This window comes from Schistocerca serialis, chromosome 3, assembly GCF_023864345.2.
Source record: "Schistocerca serialis cubense isolate TAMUIC-IGC-003099 chromosome 3, iqSchSeri2.2, whole genome shotgun sequence".
NCBI classification, from domain to species: Eukaryota; Metazoa; Arthropoda; class Insecta; order Orthoptera; family Acrididae; genus Schistocerca; species Schistocerca serialis.
Window position 1 is genome coordinate 814,749,862 of NC_064640.1, and position 16,167 is coordinate 814,766,028.

The 16,167-nt window shown below is 46.0% G+C and overlaps 1 protein-coding gene across 1 annotated transcript in view; it reads left to right on the plus strand.

The window, feature by feature from the left end:
- LOC126470680 (lysosomal acid phosphatase-like) overlaps window positions 1–16,167 on the plus strand; it is a 156,317-nt gene that overhangs the window by 73,902 nt on the left and 66,248 nt on the right. The window lies entirely within an intron of this gene.

Sequence of the window (16,167 nt, forward strand, 5' to 3'; positions counted from 1 at the left end):
AAAGTTAACGTGTTTCTTAGGAGAGCTGTATCTGCAGCAGGAAGTTAATAGTCTCTGTCAGTTTTGTTTCTTTCTTTTGTAAGCGCTACGTTCAAGACACTGTTTTCTTTTTGACATCGTGCATACCGCTTTCTAATACCTGCAAGTGTCTGGTCTTCTCAGTTTGGTTTTGTTATCGCAGTCCGTAGGACGCCATAAATATTCCTGTTCACGAAAAAACTGTCAGTTTTAATGCTTTCTCCATATTCCAATCTATACGCCAGTATTTTTAATCACAAGAAATACACATCCTTAAGCCGCGTGGGATTAGCCAAGCGGTCTGAGGCGCTGCAGTCATGGACTGTGCGGCTGGTCGCGGCGGAGGTTCGAGTCCTCCCTCGGGCATGGGTGTGTGTGTGTGTGTGTGTGTGTGTGTGTGTGTGTGTGTGTGTGTGTGTGTGTGTGTGTGTGTGTGTGTGTGTGTGTTTGTTTGTCCTTACAAGGGAACCTCCCCATCGCACCCCCCTCAGATTCAGTTATAAGTTGGCACAGTGGATAGGCCTTGAAAAACTGAACACAGATCAATTGAGAAAACAGGAAGAAGTTGTATGGAACTGTGAAAAAATAAGCAAAATATACAAACTGAGTAGTTTAGGGGAAGATAGGCAACATCAAGGACACTGGGACCGCAGGAGCGCCGTGGTCTCGTGGTAACGTGAGCAGCTGCGGAACGAAAAGTCCTTGGTTCAAATCTTCCATCGAGTGAAAACTTTAATTTTTTATTTTCAGTTTATGTGACAAACTCTTATGTTTTCATCACTTTTTTGGGAGTGATTATCACATCCACAAGAAAACCTAAATCGGGCAAGGTAGAAGAATCTTTTTACCCATTCGCCAAGTGTACAAGTTAGGTGGGTCGACAACATATTCCTGTCATGTGACGCACATGCCGTCCCCAGTGTCGTATAGAATATATCAGATGTGTTTTCCTGTGGAGGAATCGGTTGACCTATGACCTTGCGATCAAATGTTTTCGGTTCCGATTGGAGAGGCACGTCCTTTCGTCTACTAATCGCACGGTTTTGCGATGCGGTCGCAAAACACAGACACTAAACTTATTACAGTGAACAGAGACGTCAATGAACGAACGGACAGATAATAACTATGCAAAAATAAAGAAAGTAAAATTTTCACTTGTGGGAAGACTTGAACCAAGGACCTCTCCTTCTGCAGCTGCTCACGCTACCACGGGACCACGGCGCTCCTGAGCTCACGTTCCCCTTGATGTTGCCTATGTGGACCATGGACTACTCAGTTTGTATATTTTGCTTATTTTTTCACAGTTCCACACAACTTCTTCCTGTTTTCTCAATTGATCTGTGTTCAGTTTATCAAAGCCTATCCACTGTGCCAAGTAATAACTAAATCTGAGGGGGGTGCGATGGGGAGGTTCCCTTGTTAGGATAATTTAGGTTAAGTAGTGTGTAAACTTAGGGACTGATGACCCTAGCAGTTAAGTCCCATAAGATTTCACACACATTTGAACATTTTTTTTTTACACATCCTTAGTGATATCAGGCCTTGCCTGTAGGGGAAAAAGCGACTGTTGAAATTGAGTTTCTCAGGACAACCACAAGTCGCACTCTGTATGTATTTATAGACTGGTTTCACTCCTTAATTTGACAGCCAGTTACTGCACTTTAAACTTTAATTCCAGAGTTTCTGATAATCCACTTGTTAAATTAAAGAGAAAAACTGGTCAATAAAACATGTAGAGTGCGACTTATGGCTTACCTGCAAATTTTAAATACACACCTGTTCCAGAGACACAACAAATCGCTACTTAACCAACAAACATTCGACTTGGTGTTAACACTAAGAAGAGGGGTCCCAATGCCAATCAACTGTCAACGCTTTGATGTTACCGCCAGCAGACCGAGCCGCAACTAAGGCCAACCGCTTCGTTGACTCCGGTTTGCTGCCCTACACAGCTCCACGGTGGTGGAAAGCAAGCCGGACTTCGAATTCCCCTTACCTTCGCCTCCATTTCCGCGTCCAGACATGTTCGGATGTGTAGACGAGCGAGAAGAGCGACAGCGACGATGTGAACCGCAGCTATTAGTCGAGCAGCAGAATTGTGAATGACCCAAGACTATTAAGGTCCAGCCGGCCGCGGTGGCCAAGCGGTTCTGGGCGCTTCAATCTGGAACCGCGTGACTGCTACGGTCGCAGGTTCGAATCATGCCTCGGGCATGGATGTGTGTGATGTCCTTAGGTTAGTTAGGTTTACGTAGTTCTAAGTTCTAGGAGACTAAGGACCTCAGATATTGAGTCCCATCGTGCTCAGAGCCATTTGAACCATTTATGAAGGCCCAGGCTACTGTTTATATATACCCCCGGAGGAAGCTTACACGATCGGATTCCAGCCGGCGTGTGACCGGTGTAGGAAAACAGTTCTGTGGTTGTGGGCCTGCCTGGAACGACGTTGGCGCCTCGGTGCAGTGCGGAGTTTCCTGTGAGCCTGCCGGTAAAGATGTTTATGTTTACCGGAAGCGGGTGCGAAGTTTCCGTCGATAAATTTTATCGCCGGCGGCCGAGTTATGGCGAGACCGACGTCAGGAATCTGATTTTATTGCGGTACTCCCACCGGGGTACCGCATACTTTCCGTGTGTCTTTAAACCCCAACTTCGCGGACTGCCTCGGATCTGCAATGAGGAGGCAGTCCAGGAAAGGCTGCAACGAGATGCCTTCGGTGTTGTAGGAGTAAAGCTGCACAACAGGACAAATAAAAAGAGGCCGCCGCTGTACTCGCCGTGCAAACTGCAGGCGACGTTGCGCAAGCTCCTCGGCTTCTCCGTCACAGCGGAAGCACTAACAAGCGACCTGGAACGTAAGCCGTAGTGTTTTCGGTGTCTGGGTGACGGCCACATGACGCAATACTGCCTTAATGCCATCAGATGCGTCAAATGCTCCGGAGAACACGACAGTCGCAGAGGGCGAGAAGACACCGACGTGCGCCCGCTGATGTGAGGTGCGGCACCGAAAGTCAGGCAAAGAAGCAGACGACGAAACAGAGGTGCACGCCAAATGCCGCGCAGATGAAGAGAAGACGTCGGAAGACGCGACCAGGCGGCTGTCCCGCAATATCGCCTTCTGAGTTGCCCATTGTGGTCTCCCCACCGGCGCAGCAGGCCGCTCTCCCCCCCCCCCCCCCCCCCACAAGCAAACCCCCACTCCCCCGGCGATCTACCAGTGATAAGAGTGCTGGAGGGGGAGGCCCCGAACCAGCACACCAGAGTGAGAACAACTTGCGCGATGTTGTCGACGAGGCACTCACAGAAGCGGGACAATCTTCGATCCGAGATGCAAATGGCCTGCTACTTACTGAGGGTCCACCATCGGCGGCCATAGGGGGTATCGTGTGAGGCGCAATCCAACGCACTAACGTGTGCCTCAGTGGCGTCCCAGACGGAAAACTGCAATTAAGAACATCAGTTAGCGCAGACATCCAGCAAAAAGATGATGGTGACTACCCAATAATCGAAACGGAGGCCATCAGAGAAGACGATAATCGCCTTGAAGAAAATGATTTATTGATACATAACCAACATGGATTCAGCAAAAATCGTTCTTGTGCAACACAGCTAGCTCTTTATTCCCATGAAGTAATGAGTGCTGTCGACAAGCTATCTCAGATCGATTCCATATTCCTAGATTTCCAGAAGGCTTTCGATACCGTTTCTCACAAGCGACTATTAATCAAATTGTGTGCGCATGAAGTATCGTCGGTAAATCATTGAGTATAACAGAAGTGATATCTGGTGGTGTTCCACAAGGTAGTGTCGTAGGCCCTCTGCTGTTCCTGATTAACATAAATGATCTAGGTGATAATCTGAGCAGCCCCCTTGGATTGTTTGCAGATGACGCTGTAATTTACCGTCTAGTAAAATCATCAGACGATCAATTCCAATTACAAAATGATCTAGAGAGAATTTCTGTATGGTGCGAAATGTGGCAATTGGCACTAAACAAAGAAAAGTGTGAGGTAATCCACATGGGTACTAAAAGAAATGCGATAAAGTTTGGGTATACGATAAATCGCACAAATCTAAGGACTGTCAATTCGACTAAATACCTAGGAATTACAATTACGAGCAACTTAAATTCCAAAGACCACATAGATAATATTGTGGAGAAGGCGAAACAAAGACTGCGCTTTGTTGGCTGGACACTTAGAAGACGCGACAAACCCACTAAAGAGACAGCGCACTTTACACTTGTCCGCCCTCTGCTGGAATAGTGCTGCGCGGTGTGGGATCCTTACCAGGTAGGATTGACGGAGGACGTAGAAATGTGCACAGAAGGGCAGCTCGTTTCGTGTTAACGTGCAATAGAGGTGAGTGCGTCACTGATATGATACGCGAGTTGGGGTGGCAATCACTGAAACAAAGGCGGTTTTCTTTGCGGCGAGATCTATTTACGAAATTTCAATCACCAACTTTCTCTTCCGAATGCGAAAATATTTTGTTGACATCCACCTACGTAGGGAGAAATGATCATCATAATAAAATAAATCAGAGTTCGAACGGAAAGATTTAGGTGTTCCTTTTTCCCCACGCGCCATTCGAGAGTGTAATGGTAGAGAATTAGCATGAAAATGGTTCGATGAACCCTCTGCCAGACACGTAAGTGTGAATTGCAGAGTAACCATGTACATGTAGATGTAGAGATGGTCGACCAAGAAGTAATGACGGGAGATAAACCCAACTATACCGACAGCGTTATATCGCCGAGCGACTACGCCTGGAGGGAGAAGGAATTTGAAGAAGAAGAAAAAGCGGCGGGACTCTGCCAGCGAGATGCGGTCTTAATGGTGCCACGCTGCTGGCCTCGGCAACCCAAGGAGAACGCGCAAAGGGTACGAGCAGACGGACACCGCCACCACTAAAATACGTGGTAAAACACCAACAATTCTAGCCAGGGTTTTCGTTAAGTTTCCCTCGGCATTACGGCGAATTCCAGAACCGCCGCTTGCAACGCGCCGTACAGTCACGACTGGGAAACACGAGTAAAATTCCTCACCCCCTCGCATTATCCAGAAACCAGTTGCAAACAAAATAAAGCTGCGACACAGAATAAAATAACCATACATCTTCGGCGGAAAGGAGCACCACTGCAGGTCCCATTAGGGTAGGAACTGAAACGTACTAAAAATATGTAAATTAAATAAACATTATTGTGGTCGTGTTCCCCAAAAGATGTTCGAAAATCTGTTTCGTTAACCTTCTCTATGCCATTTTGTACAGATGTCCAAACAACATTAGTCGTCTTCGTATTGTTTGTTTTTAAATATTCTATGTTCTGGTTGATTCCCACATTGATTCTTAATTTCCAAACGTGGGTTGTTAACGTTCTTAATATCTGACTTAATGTTCTCCTCTTCAGTACTTTAAATTTGGCCAACTTATAATTCAGTCCCCTCCCCCCCATGAAACATGGACCTTGCCGTTGGTGGGGAGGCTTACGTGCCTCAGCGATACAGATGGCCGTACCGTAGGTGCAACCACAACGGAGGGTTATCTGTTGAGAGGCCAGACAAACGTGTGGTTCCTGAAGAGGGGCAGCAGCCTTTCAGTAGTTGCAGGGGCAACAGTCTGGATGATTGACTGATCTGGCCTTCTAACACTAACCAAAACGGCCTTGCTGTGCTGGTACTGCGAACGGCTGAAAGAAAGGGGAAACTACAGCCGTAATTTTTCCCGAGGGCATGCAGTTTTACTGTATGGTTAAATGATGATGGCGTCCTCTTGGCTAAAATAATCCGGAGGTAAAATAGTCCCCCATTCGGATCTCCGGGCGGGGACTACTCAAGAGGACGTCGTTATCAGGAGAAAGAAAACCGGCGTTCTACGGATCGAAGCGTGGAATGTCAGATCCCCTAATCGGGCAGGTAGGTTAGAAAATTTAAAAAGGGAAATGAATGGATAGGTTAAAGTTAGATATAGTGGGAATTAGTGAAGTTCGGTGGCAGGAGGAACAAGACTTTTGGTCAGGTGAATACAGGGTAATAAATACAAAATCAAATAGGGGTAATGCAGGAGTAGGTTTAATAATGAATAAAAAATAGGAGTGCTGGTAAGCTACTCCAAACAGCATAGTGAACGCATTATTGTGGGTTCGGTTGTTTGGGGGAGGAGACCAAACAGCGAGGTCATCGGTCTCATCGGATTGGGGTAGGCCGCGGAAGGGAATCGGCCGTGCCCTTCAAAGGAACCATCCCGGCATTTGCCTGGAGCGATTTATGGAAATCACGGAAAACCTAAATCAGGATGGCCGGACGCGAACCGTCGTCCTTCCGAATACGAGTCCAGTGTGCTAGCCACTGCACCACCTCGCTTGGTGCATTATTGCGACCCAGATTGAGACGAAGCCCATGCCTACCACAGTAGTACACGTTTGTATGCCAACTAGCTCTGCAGATGATGAAGATATTAATGACTTGTATGATCAGACAAAAGAAATTATTCAAGTAGTGAAGGGAGACGAAAATTTAAAAGTAGTGGGTGACTGGAATTCGAGAGTAGGAACAGGGAGAGAAGGAAACACAGTAGGTGAATATGGACTGGGGGTATGAAATGAAACAGGAAGCTGTCCGCTAGAATTTTGCACAGAGCATAACTTAATCATAGCTAACACTTGGTTCAAGAATCATAAAAAAAGGTTGTCTACATGGAAGAATCCTGGAGATACTAGAAGGTATGAGATAGATTATATAATGGTAAGACAGAGATTTAGGAACCAGGTTTTAAATTGTAAGACATTTCCAGGGGCAGATATGGTCTCTGAGCACAATCTATTGGTTATGAACTATAGATTAAAACTGAAGAAACTGCAAAAAGGTGGGAATTTAAGGAGATGGGACCTGGATAAACTGACTAAAGCAGAGGTTGTACAGAGTTTCAGGGAGAGCATAAGGGAACAATTTACAGGAATGAGGGAAAGAAATACAGTAGAAGAAGAATGGGTAGCTCTGAGTGATGAAATAGTGAAGGCAGCAGAGGATCAAATAGGTAAAAAGACGAGGGCTAGTAGAAATGCTTGCATAACAGAAGAAATAGTGAATTTAATTGATGATAGGAGAAAATACAAAAATGCAGTAAATGAAGCAAGCAAAAAGGAATACAAACGTCTCAGAAATGAGATCGACAGGAAGTGCAAAATGGATAAGCAGGGATGGCTAGAGGATAAATGTAAGGATGTAGAGGCTTATCTCGATAGGGTGTAAGATAGATACTGCCTACAGGAAAATAAAAGAGATCTTTGGAGAAAAGAGAGCCACTTGTATGAATATCAAGAGCTCGGGTGGAAACCCAATTCTAAGCAAAGAAGGGAAAGCAGAAAGGTGGAAGGAGTATATAGAGGGTCTATACAAGGCCGATGTATTTGAGGACAATATTATGGAAATGGAAAAGGATGTAGTTGAAGATGATATGGGAGATACGATACTGCGTGAAGTGTTTGACAGAGGACTAAAAAACCTAAGTCGAAACAAGGCCCCGGGAGTAGACAACATTCCATTAGAACTACTGACGGCCTTGTGAGAGCCAGTCCTGACAAAAGTCTACCATCTAGGGAGCAAGATGTGTCACACAGGTGAAATGTCCTCAGACTTCAAGAAGAATATTATAATTCCAATCCAGGTGTTGACAGATGTGAAAATTACCGAACTATCAGTTTAATAAGCCACGGCTGCAAAATACTAACACGAATTCTTTACAGACGAATGGAAAAACTGGTAGAAGCCGACCTCGGGGAAGGTCACATTGGATTCCGTAGAAATGTTGGAACACGTGAGGCAATACTGACCCTACAACTTATCTTAGAAAATACATTAAGGAAATGCAAACCTACGTTTATATCATTTGTAGACTTAGAGAAAGCTTTTGACAATGTTGACTGGAATACTCTCTTTCAAATTATGAAGGTGGCAGGGATAAAGTACAGGGAGCGAAAGGGTATTTGCAATTTGTACAGAAACCAGATGGCAGTTATGAGAGTCAAGGGGCATGAAAGAGAAGCAGTGGTTGGGAAGGGAGTGAGACGGGGTTGTAGGCTGCCCGCGATGTTATTCAATCTGTATATTGAGGAAGCAGTAAAGGAAACAAAAGAAAAATTTGGAGTAGGAATTAAAATCCATGGAGAAGAAATAAAAACTTTGAGGTTCGCCGATAACATTGTAATTGTCAGAGAGAGCAAAGGACTTGGAAGAGCAGTTGAACGGAATGGACAGTGTCTTGAAAAGAAGGTATAAGATGAACATCAACAAAAGCAAAACGAGGATAATGGAATGTAGTCGAATTAAGTCGGTGATGCTGAGGGAATTAGATTAGGAAATGAGACACTTAACGTAGTAAAGGAGTTTTGCTATTTGGGGAGCAAAATATCTGATGATGGTCGAAGTAGGGAGGATATAAAATGTAGACTGGCAATGGCAAAGAAAGCGTTTCTGGAGAAGAGAAATTTGTTAACATCGAGTATAGATTTAAGTGTCAGGAAGTCGTTTCTGAAAGTACTTGTATGGAGTGTAGCCATGTATGTAAGTGACACATGGACGATAAATAGTTTAGACAAAAATAGAATAGAAGCTTTCAAAATGTGGTGCTACAAAAGAATGCTGAAGATTAGATGGGTAGATCACATAACCAATGAGGAGGTATTGAATAGAATTGGGGAGGAGTTTGTGGCACAACTTGACTAGAAGAAGGGATCAGTTGGTAGGACAAGTTCTGAGGCAACAAGTGATCACCAATGTAGTTTTGGAGGGCAGCGTGGAGGGTAAAAATCGTAGAGGGAGACCAAGAGATGAACACACTAAGCAGATTCAGAAGGATGTAGATTGCAGTAGGTACTGGGAGATGAAGAATCTTGCACAGGATAGAGTAGCATGGAGAGCTGCATCAAACCAGTCTCAGGACTGAAGACGACGACGACGACGACGACGACGACACAACAACAACAACAACAACAACAACAACAACAACAACAGTAATTCAGTTCTTGACATTAGCTCACATGTAACCACTCTAGTTTCACCACAGTGTTTATAGACTTCAGATAAATACATTTCGTTGTAGATAGTGCCATACGCCTGTTACATTGTAGCAGGTTTTTTTCTAAAAATATTCTCTCCAAATATTTCTCACAAGTATATAAATTTCTTTACTTTCTCTGTGCGACCTATTTTTGTTACTGAATATTTGGAGCATGTTTTATATTTGTCATATTTCAAATATCCTTAAACTTGTTATTTTGACCATCTGCCCCAGAAATATTAGAAATTTGGAAATTTGTGGTAGGGTCGTATGGGACCAAACTACTGCTGAGGTCATCGGTCCCTAAGCTTACAGGCCGGCCGGAGTGGCCGAGCGGTTAAAGGCGCTACAGTCTGGAACCGCACGACCGCTACGGTCGCAGGTTCGAATCCTGCCTCGGGCATGGATGTGTGTGATGTCCTTAGGTTAGTTAGGTTTAAGTAGTTCTAAGTTCAAGGGGACTTATGACCACAGCGGTTGAGTCCCATAGTGCTCAGAGCCATTTGAACCTAAGCTTACACACTATTTAGTCTAACTTAACTACGTTACACTAAGGACAACACACACACACACACACACACACACACACACACACACACACACACACGAGGGAGGACTCGTACCTCCGACGGGGGGAGCCGCGCGAACCGTGACAAGGCGCCCGAGACCGCTCGGCTAACCAGCGTGCTCCAGAACATTAAAATGGTTTAAATGGCTCTGAGCAGTATGGTACTTAACATCTGAGGTCATTAGTCCACTAGAACTTAGAACTTCTTAAACCTAACTAACCTAAGGACATCACACACATCCATGCCCGAGGCAGGATTCGAACCTGCGACCGTAGCTGTCGCGCGGTTCCGGTCTGAAGCGCCTAGAACGCTCTATCAGCACGGCCGGCCCCAGAAGATTAACTTGTACCACTGCATCCATTAGATTTCCAAAACGTGTGGCAAAATCCTCTGCAGGTGTTCGGCAGATCAACTCAACATCTTTATTTTTAATAACTTGAGCCAAGCATTTGTTTATATTTCTGCCTTTTTCAACTTCAAAATGTGCGTGTGAATAAACTTGGCACAACGTTCATTCAAAAATACGATAGCACAGTGTTTATTGATACTTCGATACGTCACGTAACATTCATTTTCCTATAAACATTGCTACATAATGGTAAGTCAGATTTTCGTTACTATTTCTATTAGCGAAGTCGGCTTAGCATAACTATGTTTTCTGCCTCCGTCAGTTTTTGTTAAGGTTTTCCTCGTTAGAAGAATGTGCTTTCTTTCAGACAGGATAGATCAATAAGCTCACTTGGGCTAGGGAACTACTGGAAACTGACAGAAACATTTTTTAAGCAAACATTCATAGGTTGGCATGATGCGATTTAGGAAAACAAAAATCAACACTTTTAAATGGAATTTTGATCGTTAATGTTCCTGGGTACGTGCACAATGTCGAAACTGCTGTTTTACATAGCCCATTCGGAAACTGAAGGATTAATGAATGTTTAGTGTCTTAATCGACCACATAGTTTACATTGTACAGTGTAACGATAGATCGGTCAACGGCATTTTTGTCACAAAGAATGTGAGTGATGGTCTTAGCTAAGTCGTGGTTACTGAATTGGAAAAACATCAGTTCTCGTGATACAGTACCCTCTATCAATAAAGCAGCTTGAAAATACTGCATGTTGGTACTTTGATATTGCTTACTTAATTTGCATTTGTTTATTTTTTGCGGATGTAATTCTTGGTAAACAACCGAAATACACTGATGATCCAAAAGATTACAATCTCCTGCTTAATAGCTTGTTTGTCCGTCTTTGTTAGGTTTGTGGCGTTATGTGTCTACGAACAGGTCACGTAATTCGGGTAAATAACGAGCCGCTGATTTTCCCACCGGTGATGGCGCACGATAGCAACCCAGATGGATTCCATAGGATTTACATCAGGAGAATTTGGTCGACGAAACATCAACATATCACTATAATGGTGCTCAAACCACTGTAGCACGGTTCTGACTCCGAGACACGGACAATAATAATGCTGAATGATGACATCGCCGTCGGGTGAGACATCAAGTATGAAGGTATGCAGCTGCTTCGCAGCTGTCAGCGTGTCTTCGATTACTGCTACAGGTCCAATGCAAGCGCAGGAGAATGTCTCCCGTAGCGTATACTGCTCCCACCAGCCTGCTTCCTTGGCGCGCTGCACATTTCGAGCCGCAGTTCACCTCGATAATGGCGTTTGTGGAGACGACCAACGACCTAGTGTAGCAAAAATGTGGTTCACTCGAAGAGGCGACACGTTTCCATTGATCGATGGTAGAATCTCGATCGTCTCGTGCCCAGTGCAATCGTAATTGATAATGTCGTTGGATCATTATGTGAAAACGTAGGGGTGGTTTGCTGCGGAGCTCCATGTTCAACAATTTACAATGAACGGTGTGCTCCGAAACACTTGTGCGTGCACCAGCATTGTGCTCTTTCGGCAGCGATGCCACAGATCACCATCTATTCTACTTTACAGAGCAAAAAAGCCTCCGAAAGCCTAGTGGTAGTTCCATTGTCCTTGTACCTCTTACTTTAGAAGCGCATAACAGCTTCCTAAGGACAAACACACACACCCATGTCCGAGGGAGGACTCGAACCACCGCCGGGACCAGCCGCGCAGTCCATGACTGCAGCGCCTTAGACCGCTCGGAAAGTCGCTTATTTCAATGGATTTCCCCACTTGTAATATTTCTGGCTTAGTCAGCCATCATATTAGGCTCCAAGAAGCCGTTCGCAGTGCAGTGGAGATGTAAGAAGTATATAGATGACGAAATGTGGTGTGAGGTACCTGTGACAGATGTTAGATTCGATACCATTCCCGTGAGAAATAGCGCCTGCATAATGCTACTGCTCTGTGATTCGCTGCTGTGTTCGGAGCAAGGGCGCCAAGACGTCAAAGTATAGTTATTATTGTTAGTTAAACTACTCATTGGAATGGCTTCACTTTTTAATATAAATATCTCTCAATAGCTGACTATCAGTCAGTCATTTTAGAATTATTAAAAACAATTTAAATCAAAAACAAAAGACTGACGAAATTGCAGACGAAGCACTTCGGAAGCGTTCGGGTCACGCCTTTTCTGGTGTGGCGCGTGAAGTGTTTCGGGCTGTTCGTCACTCTGGATTACGCAGTCAGAGGAACAGACATGTTGTCTGTCGTAGGATGTGTTTCCAATTTTTATTCAAGTTCCTGTTCATCACTCTGGATTAGGCAGTCGGGATGTACAGTCATGTTGTCTGTGGCAGGATGTGTTTGCCAGTATTCAGTATAAAAGTTTCACTCCGGTAGTCATGAGGCACAGAGACGTGGCACAAATAGTGTAAAGATACATTTTCGTAAACATTGTGTTTGATAATGTACTTTGCTGTATCAGAAGGTGTTGTATTAAGATCATGTAGTCTTCTCGTGTGGCTATATTAAAATACGCGAGTGATACATTATTTCAGAACAGAACCTCGCTAAAAGTCAGTTTCAGCCTCAAGATACAGAACCTACGACCTGCGTGCTGTTTTCTGCGCCGGGGACATCAACTTGAAGACAGCAGGATAGTGATCTACACTCCTGGAAATTGAAATAAGAACACCGTGAATTCATTGTCCCAGGAAGGGGAAACTTTATTGACACATTCCTGGGGTCAGATACATCACATGATCACACTGACAGAACCACAGGCACATAGACACAGGCAACAGAGCATGCACAATGTCGGCACTAGTACAATATATATCCACCTTTCGCAGCAATGCAGGCTGCTATTCTCCCATGGAGACGATCGTAGAGATGCTGGATGTAGTCCTGTGGAACGGCTTGCCATGCCATTTCCACCTGGCGCCTCAGTTGGACCAGCGTTCGTGCTGGACGTGCAGACCGCGTGAGACGACGCTTCATCCAGTCCCAAACATGCTCAATGGGGGACAGATCCGGAGATCTTGCTGGCCAGGGTAGTTGACTTACACCTTCTAGAGCACGTTGGGTGGCACGGGATACATGCGGACGTGCATTGTCCTGTTGGAACAGCTAGTTCCCTTGCCGGTCTAGGAATGGTAGAACGATGGGTTCGATGACGGTTTGGATGTACCGTGCACTATTCAGTGTCCCCTCGACGATCACCAGTGGTGTACGGCCAGTGTAGGAGATCGCTCCCCACACCATGATGCCGGGTGTTGGCCCTGTGTGCCTCGGTCGTATGCAGTCCTGATTGTGGCGCTCACCTGCACGGCGCCAAACACGCTTACGACCATCATTGGCACCAAGGCAGAAGCGACTCTCATCGCTGAAGACGACACGTCTCCATTCGTCCCTCCATTCACGCCTGTCGCGACACCACTGGAGGCGGGCTGCACGATGTTGGGGCGTGAGCGGAAGACGGCCTAACGGTGTGCGGGACCGTAGCCCAGCTTCATGGAGACGGTTGCGAATGGTCCTCGCCGATACCCCAGGAGCAACAGTGTCCCTAATTTGCTGGGAAGTGGCGGTGCGGTCCCCTACGGCACTGCGTAGGATCCTACGGTCTTGGCGTGCATGCGTGCGTCGCTGCGGTCCGGTCCCAGGTGGACGGGCACGTGCACCTTCCGCTGACCACTGGCGACAACATCGATGTAGTGTGGAGACCTCACGCCCCACGTGTTGAGCAATTCGGCGGTACGTCCACCCGGCCTCCCGCATGCCCACTATACGTCCTCGCTCAAAGTCCGTCAACTGCACATACGGTTCACGTCCACGCTGTCGCGGCATGCTACCAGTGTTAAAGACTGCGATGGAGCTCCGTATGCCACGGCAAACTGGCTGACACTGACGGCGGCGGTGCACAAATGCTGCGGAGCTAGCGCCATTCTACGGCCAACACCGCGGTTCCTGGTGTGTCCGCTGTGCCGTGCGTGTGATCATTGCTTGTACAGCCCTCTCGCAGTGTCCGGAGCAAGTATGGTGGGTCTGACACACCGGTGTCAATGTGTTCTTTTTTCCATTTCCAGGAGTGTATAACAGAACCTTCGTATTCCACACAGTGCAGTGGAAACAACTAGGCGCCTCACGTTTACTGCATGCACAGAACAAATGTGCTCAGTGACACGTCATCTGCAGTAATGCAGAGGAGGTAAAGGAGGATGATCGTTATTAACACCAACAATCGATTCATTCTTCCTTTCTTGCCGTACACTTGCAGCCCATATCTTCGCTAGTGATCTCCCGTCCACGTCTGCTCCGCTTACATACTTTTGTTACCGCGTCACATGCCCGCAACGCCACCTAGAGGCATCCAACGTCGCCATGGACAGTGGTCATAATGTTTTGGCTTATCAGTGTACATATACAAGGAATCCCATATATGATCCTCACTTCCGACATTCACCCTCTGGAAACGGAGTAGCCAATGAGTCATGCGTACACTGTATCGCATCGAATTGTGTTCGTTGCATCAGTTTCTGTAGCTCTGATCTTGTGAAGAGAGTTACTGTAGGTTCATGAAGATTTGTGTTCTGTGTGAATTCAGAGGAAGAATTGCCTCATTACTGTGTAAATAACCCAAGCTCTTTCTGTTGCATCCGTGGTGAGTTCACTCTGAATTCACAAAAACGAAAACTTAATCTACTCGTAAAAAAAATAGAGCTGTGAACTTTATTTGGGTGCAAGGTTTGCGATTAAGACAAGAAATGGGCCCACCACATATGCTGTTTCACATGTGCTACACACCGGACAGGTTGGTTAAAAGGATCACATCACTTTCCTTTGGTGTCCCCATGATTTGGAGGGTACCAACGGCTCACACAACAGACTGTTATTTCTGTGTGACAGAAATAAACGAACGTAGAGAACGGTTCCATCAGGAGACTTCCCAAATGGAGAAGCGTTACCAAGGCATCTGGAGTACTGCAATGTTGTCCGACTACTGCTGGACCTTACAAAGAGACTGTCATACGGCAAATTTTTGCAGAAAATCGGTAAGAAACTATTATTTGATATGTTTATTCACTTTTCTTTAATCTTATCTTGCTCATTTCTTTGGTTCATATGTGTATTGACACAGACATTTTTGTTCTCCTTTTGCCAGACACATACACCCATCAGTCAGAACATTATGATCACCAACATAATACCCAGTATGTCCACCTTTGGCACGGATAACAGCAGCGACGCATCGTGCCATGGAAGCATTGAGGCATTGGTAGGTCGCTGGAGGGAGTTGGCAACACGACTGCACACACAGGTCACCTATTCCCGTAAATTTCAGAGAGGGGTCGACGATCTCTGACGCCGTGTTCAATCTCACCCCAGATGTGTTCCATCGGGCTCAGATCTGGCGAGTTGTGGGGCAGCACATCAATTGGAACTAGCCACTGTGTTCCTTGAACCACTCCATCACACTCTTGGCCTTGTGACACATCACATTATCTTCTTGAAAAAATGCCACTGCCGTCGGAAAACACGATCGTCATGAAGGGGTGTTAGTGATCTGCAGCCAGCGCACGATACTTCTTCACCGTTATGGAGCCTCGCATGAGCACCACTGGAGCCATGGACCCCCACGTGCATGTTCCCCAGAGCATAATGGAGTCGCCACCAGCTTATCTTCGCCCCGCAGGACAGGTGTCAAACACGACGGATTCGCGCCTTCCCATCGGCATGATGAAGAAGGTATCGGGATTCATCAGACCATGCAGCTCTTTGGCATTGCGCCAACGTCCCATCCCGATGGTGACGTGCCTATTTCAGTCATAGTTGCCGCGTCGTGGCGTTAACATTGGCACGTGCAAGGCTCGTCGGCTGCAAAGGCCCATCGTTAAGAGTTTTCGCCGGATTTGTGTCCAGACACAATTGTACTCTTCCCAGAGTTAAAGTCTGATGTTAACTCCGCCACAGTTCGCCGCATATCCTGTTTTACCAGTCTGCGCAGCCCATGATGTCCGACATCTGTAATGATTGGTGGCCGCCCAACCCCACGACATCTGGACATGGTTTCATCTTGGTTTCGCCACGTTTTGAAGACACTCACCACAGCACTCCTTGAGCACCCTTCAAGTCGCGAAGTTTCCGAAATGCTCGTGCC